At 44.3% G+C, this 6,872-nt stretch overlaps 1 pseudogene; it reads right to left on the bottom strand.

Annotated features, from left to right (window-relative positions):
- Nucleotides 1-3,318: 3,318 nt before the first annotated feature.
- Nucleotides 3,319-6,180, bottom strand: LOC147988169 (uncharacterized; annotated as a pseudogene).
- Nucleotides 6,181-6,872: the final 692 nt, after the last annotated feature.

Here is a 6,872-nt window from a genome sequence, read left to right as displayed (position 1 = left end):
GTCGCCGGAGCCACCATCACGATCATGACCCTCCTCCATTGCTTGATCAACGCAACCTGCTTCCTCTCCTTGCAGACCTTCTTCGATGTCGTTGAGAAACGACGCGACTACATCACCTCCGTCGCACATATGTCCCCATTATCTCTTCTTGATTGAAGTCTCTTTGATGATCCATAGTTTCTGCAAATATTACAACATGGAAATTAATATACAAACATGAGAGATGGATATATCGAAGTTATCAGGGAGGGGGTATGTCAACAACGACGACATATACATAGAAAAAAATGTTATCGGGGAGGGGGTATATATATCGACCCCCCCCCTCATGTCACAGTTACCCGAGAGGGGGTATATCGACAACGGCGACATATTCATTAAAAAACATGTTATCGGGGAGGGGGTATATATATCGACTCCCCCTCTTGTAGTTTCAAAGGATTCAAACAAAACCATGTCTTCATCATTAGGCGAAATAAACAGGCGCATGATGGTACGAAGCTCTCCAAAGTTGTTTTGGAACGGAGTCCCAGATCGGATAATTCGCTCTTTGCTACAAAGTACAGCCAGAGCCTTCCGTATATCGCTATTTGGATGTCCTTTGCTAAAATTCGTACCAAAAGGCGGATCATCCTATATAGGACTCCATTCCAAAACAACTCTGGAGAAATTCATAACATCATGCCCCAGTTACTTCAGGCTAATGATGAAGCCATGGATTTGTACACTACTTCGACACTAGGCCACCTCTCGACCCCTCGGCGATCCGCGACCCTTCGACCCTAGCTAGTTGATGACCATCGACCTCTCAGCAATCCACAACCCTCTACCCTAGTTCCCGACACTCGACCCCCTCATGTCACGTTTGTCTAGTGTCAAAGTATTCAACAAAACCATGTCTTCATCATTAGGCGAATGTAATAGGCGCATGATGGTACAAAGCTCTCCAAATTTATTTTGGAACGAAATCCAGATAGGAGACCCTCGACCGGCCTCGACGACCCTCGACCCCTCTGTGACCCTCGCGATCCTCTAGCCTAGTTTCAGACCCTTGACCCCTCGGCGATCCTTGACGCCCTCGTTCCCGATAAAAAGAAGAAGAAGAAGAATAAGAAATAGAGGAGAAGAAGAAGAAAAAATAGAAGAAAAAAAAGAAGAAAAAAAGAGGAGAAGAAGAATGAATAGAGGAGAAGAAGAAAAATAGAATTTCTATTTTTCTTATTCTCCTCTATTCCTTCTTCTTCTCTTATTTTTTTTCCTTCTTCTTCCTCTTCTTATTTTTTCTCTCCTCTTCCTCCTCTCTTCTTCTTCTTATTCTCTTCTTCTTCTCCTTCTTCCTCTTCTTATTTTCCTTTTTCGTCTCCTTCTTTTTCTTCCTTCTTCCTCTTTTCCATACATATAAAAAGTACACAGATGCATTGAAAAAATACATCTATAAAATACACACATACATACATATATTAACATCTAAAAACATCTAAAAATACATACATATATGAAGAAGCATATATATATATAAACCAAAATGAGGCGGCGGCGGAGGTGGGGGCGGAGCGGGGCTCACAGAGGTAGGCGTCGGGGCAGGGGGGCGCACGGCGGGGCCGAGGGCGTCGGCGGCGGGCAGAGGTGCCTCGGGGCGGGCAGGGCCGCGTCGGGGCAGATGTCGGTGACAAGGATGATGCGCGGCGGGGGCAAGGGTGGGGGCGAGGATGTGGGAGGCGGCGAGGGTGTGGCCGAGGGCACGTCGGTGACGAGGACGGCGAGCTCGAGGTCGGCGTCGAGGCGGCGAGGTCGGGCCAGTGGTGACGCGGGGCAGCGATGGTGTCGGGGGTGACGGCGACGACGCGAGGCGCGGTTAGCGACGGGGGCGCCGACGACGGGCGCGGGCGACGGCGACGACGGCTACGGGCGCGGGCGACGGGGCAGAGGGCGGCGTCATTGGCGGGAGAATGAGGAACTGAAACGAAAATTTGACAAGTGTTGTCTATATAGACGAAGCATTGGTACCGGTTGGTGGCACCAACCGGGACCAATGCCCCCTTCACTCCCGGTTGGTGCTACCAACCGGGACCAAAGGCCTCTTTTCAGCAGCCCAAAGGGCGGGCAGAAGAGGCCTTTGGTCCCGGTTGGTGGCACCAGCCAGGACTAATGGGGGGCATTAGTCCCGGTTGGTGCCACCAACTGGTACTAATGCCCCCCTTTGGTACCGATTGGTGCCACCAACCAGGGCCAAAGGCCTCGTGCTGCCCGTGGCCAAAACTTTAGTCCCACCTCGCTAGTTGAGAGGGGCGGGCAGCCTAATTGTCACTGCTATGCCTGATGGGTTTACTGGGCCTTCTGCGGGCCTGATCCTGGCCCATGGTAGGGTTTCTAGTCATATTCAGGCCGTAGTGGCCCAGTAGGTGGCATTTTTTTCATTTTTCCTAGTGTTTTTTTTTCTGTTTTTTGCATTATTTTTTTGTTTTTTGCTTTATTTTTTAGTTCCTTTTGCTTTTAGGTAATAAAAAATATAAACTTTTTGTTAGTGCCATTTCTTTTCCAATTTGAATAGTTTAAATTTGAATTTTTAGAAATTTGTGTGAATCACTAGTTTTTGAATAACTTTACTATAAACATAGTTTTTTGAGTGATTTTTTTTCCTGCTATTTAATATTACTGTGTTTTATCATTATATTCAAAAACAGATTTTGTTATTTTAGTTTCTAACACAAAAATTATTTATGATAATTCATTTTGCTATTAAAGTTTCTAACAAAAAAATTATTTATGGAAATTCTTTTTGCTATATTATATAATTTTAGTTTCAATTTCCTATTGGAGTTTATAAAAGTTTTTGAGTTGATTCCTTTTGCTATTGGATTTTTATAAAAGCTTTTTAGTTGATTCTTTTTGCTATTGAAGGATATTATAGTTTTGTTTTAGTTGATCATAACATAATATTTTAATTGATTATTTTTAGTTCATTCCTTTTGCTATTATTTCATTCTTTTTGCTTTTAGTTCATTCTTTTTGCTATTAGTTCATTCTTTTTGCTATTAGTTCATTCTTTGAGCTAAATGACACTTAAATTCCAAAGCACTACAAATGAACTCTAAAAGGTTGAAAGTTGGCATGGTATCATCATTTCACCCACATAGCATGTGCTAAAAATTTGAGAGGGTTACGACAAAACTTGATACAAAACAGACAATCTCTTTGGAAGTACTAGGGTTTCGGACGAAAACTCATCTGTTACAAAGGGATTTCATTTGTTCAAATGTAACTGCAGTGATATTCTACATCAAAGATATCATCATAATAGTTGTTGATAGAAAGTCTTCACTTTTTCTTTGCTTGTGTTCTTTGCTTATTGCGCCATAACCATGGATAATCTTCATCGTTTAACAGGATGCTTGGGTCAGCCATGACTTTGAAGGGAGGAATGTCATGAAACTTTTCATAATCTTCAGACACGTCTGTGTTGCCCTCCAATCCCATGATGTCTCTTTTTCCTAAAATAACTATGTGGCTCTTTGGCTCATCGTATGATGTATCCTCTTCCTTATATTTTCTTTTTCTCGGTTTGGTAGACATGTCCTTCACATAGAAAACCTGCGCCACTCATTGGCTAGGATGAATGGCTCTTCTGTGTACCCCACATTGTTCAGATCCACTGATGACATTCCGTACTATGGGTCTACCGGTACCCCGCCTCCTGACAGATTGACCCATTTGCACTTAAACAAAGGGACCTTAATATCATTTCCACAGTCAAGTTCCCATATGTCCACTATGTAACCATAATATGTGTCCTTTCCCCTATTGGTTGCTGCATCATAGCGGACACCACTATTTTGGTTGGTGCTCTTTTGATCTTGGGCGATCATGTAAAATGTACTCCCGTTTATCTTGTACCCTTTGTTGGTCATTACAGTCGAAGATGGTTCCCTCGCCAATGAGTACAGGTCATCGGAAAAAGTGTTGTCACACCTGAGACGTGTTTGGAACCAACTGTCAAAACTCCTGATGTGTTCACATGTAATCTAGTCCATACACTGGTCCAGGTGTTTGGAGCGCAGAATGTTCTGGTGTTCATCGACATACGGGGTCACCAAGGTATAATTTTGTAGAAAGGTGTAGTGTGCTTGAGACCAAGAATGCCCGTCCCTACATATTATTGAGTCCCCTCCTAGCGTGCCTTTTCCACCCAGTCTCCCCTCATATCGCGATTGAGGGAGACCTATCTTCTTAACGTCAGGAATGAAGTCAGCACCAAACCCAACGACATCCTCTGTTTGATGGCCCATGGAGATGCTTCCTTCTGGCCTAGCGCGGTTACGGACATATTTATTTAGGACTCCCATGAACCTCTCAAAGGGGAACATATTGTGTAGAAATACAGGGCCCAGAACGACAATCTCGTCGACTAGATGAACTAGGACGTGCGTCATGATATTGAAGAAGGATGGTGGGAACACCAGCTCGAAACTGACAAGACATTACGTCACATCACTCCTTAACCTTGGTAGGATTTCTGGATGGATCACCTTCTGAGTGATTGCATTGAGGAATGAACATAGCTTAACAATGGCTAATCGAACGCTTTCCGGTAGAAGCCCCTCAATGCAACCGGAAGCAGTTGCATCATAATCATGTGGCAGTCATGAGACTTTAGGGTCTGGAAATTTTTCTCTGGAATATTTATTATTCCCTTTATATTCAAGGAGAAGCCAAACGGGACCTTCATACTGAGTAGGCATTCAAAGAAGATTTCCTTCTCTTCTTTGGTAATAGCGTAGCTGGCAGGACCTTCATACTGCTTTGGAGGCAAGCCATCTTTCTCGTGCAAACATTGCAGGTCCTCCCATGCCACCGCTGTATGGTTTGTCTTCCGATACACGCCCAAGATGCCTAGCAGGTTCACGCAAAGGTTCTTCGTCATGTGCATCATGTCGATTGAAGAGCGGACCTCTAGGTCTTTCCAGTAGGGTAGGTCCCAAAATATAGATTTCTTCTTCCACATGGGTGCGTGTCCCTCAGCGTCATTCGGAATAGATAGTCCGCCAGGACCCTTTCCGAAGATTACTTTTAAATCATTGACCATAGCAAGTACGTGATCACCGGTGCGCATGGCGGGCTTCTTACGGTGATCTGCCTCGCCTTTGAAGTGCTTGCCTTTCTTTCGACATTGATGGTTGGTCGGAAGGAATCGACGATGCCCTAGGTAAACATTCTTCCTGCATTTGTCCAGGTATATACTTTCGGTGGCATCTAAACAGTGTGTGCATGCGTGGTATCCCTTGTTTGCCTGTCCTGAAAGGTTACTAAGAGCAGGCCAATCATTGATGGTGATAAACAGCAATGCATGCAGGTCAAATTCCTCCTATTTGTGCTCATCCCACACACGTTGACCTTTTCCAATCCACAACTGTAAAAGTTCTTCAACCATTGGCCTTAGGTACACATAAATGTCGCTGCCAGGTTGCTTAGGGCCTTGGATGAGAACTGGCATCATAATGAACTTCCACTTCATGCACAGCCAAGGAGGAAGGTTATAGATACATAGAGTCACGGGCCAGGTGTTGTGATTGCTGCTCTGCTCCCTGAAAGGATTAATGCCATCCGCGCTTAAACCAAACCATACGTTCCTTTCGTCACCTACAAACTCCTCCCAGTACTTTCTCTCGATTTTTCTCCACTACGCCCCGTAAGTGGGTGCTCTCAACTTCCCGTCTTTCTTACGGTCACCTCTGTGCCATAGCATTGACTTGGCATGCTCTTTGTTTCTGAACATGCGTTTCAACCGTCGTATTATAGGAGCATACCACATCACCTTGGCAGGAACCCTCTTCCGGGGGCGCTCGCCATCAACATTACCAGGGTCATCTCATCTGGTCTTATACCGCAATGCACCGCATAACGGGCATGCGTTCAAATCCTCATACGCACCATGGTACAGGATGATGTCATTAGGGCATGCATGTATCTTCTGCACCTCCAATCCTAGAGGGCAAACAGCCTTCTGTCGGGCAATTCGTTATCCTTTGGAAGCTTTTTCTTCAATATTTTCAGTAGCTTCTCAAATCCTTTGTCAGGCACAGCATTCTCTGCCTTCCACTGCAGCAATTCCAGTACGGTATCGAGCTTTGTGTTTCCATCTTTGCAATTGGGGTACAAACCTTTTTTGTGATCCTCTAGCATGCAATCGAACTTCACCTTCTCATTTTGACTTTCACACTGACTCCTTGCATCAACAATGACCCGGCGGAGATCATCATCGGGCACATCGTCTGGTTCCTCTTGCTATTCAACAGCTTCCCCCGTTGCAGCATCACCGTATTCCGGGGGGGGCACATAGTTCTCCTCGTCCTCTTCTTCTTTGATGTCTTCCATCGTAACCCCTATTTCCCGTGTTTGGTCCAAACATTATAGTGTGGCATGAAACCCTTATAAAGCAGGTGGGTGTGAATGATTTTTGAGTCATAGTAAGACTTCGTATTCCCACATACTGGGCATGGACAACACATAAAGCCATTCTGCTTGTTTGCCTCTGCCACTTCGAGAAAATCATGCATGCCCTTAATGTACTCGGAGGTGTGTTTGTCACCATACATCCATTGCTGGTTCATCTGCGTGCATTATATATAATTAAGTGTGTCAAAAACCATTACAGAACATGATGAATAGATAATTAAGTGACCAAATTAATAGAAGTTCATCATCACATTAAAACCAAAGTACATACATAGTTCTCATCTAACAACATATATCTCTCCATAGCATCTAATTAATTAAACCATACATTGAAACTATGTAAAACATTTCAATGCCAAAACAATTGCGATCATTATCGCAACAAAGGTAACAGTTGATCCACCGGCATAATGATACCA

This window comes from Triticum urartu, chromosome 1A, assembly GCF_056163025.1.
Source record: "Triticum urartu cultivar PI428250 chromosome 1A, HENAU_Tu73, whole genome shotgun sequence".
Taxonomy (NCBI): domain Eukaryota; kingdom Viridiplantae; phylum Streptophyta; class Magnoliopsida; order Poales; family Poaceae; genus Triticum; species Triticum urartu.
The sequence above is the reverse complement of the archived record's forward strand: the minus strand, read 5'-3'. Positions and strand labels throughout refer to the sequence as shown.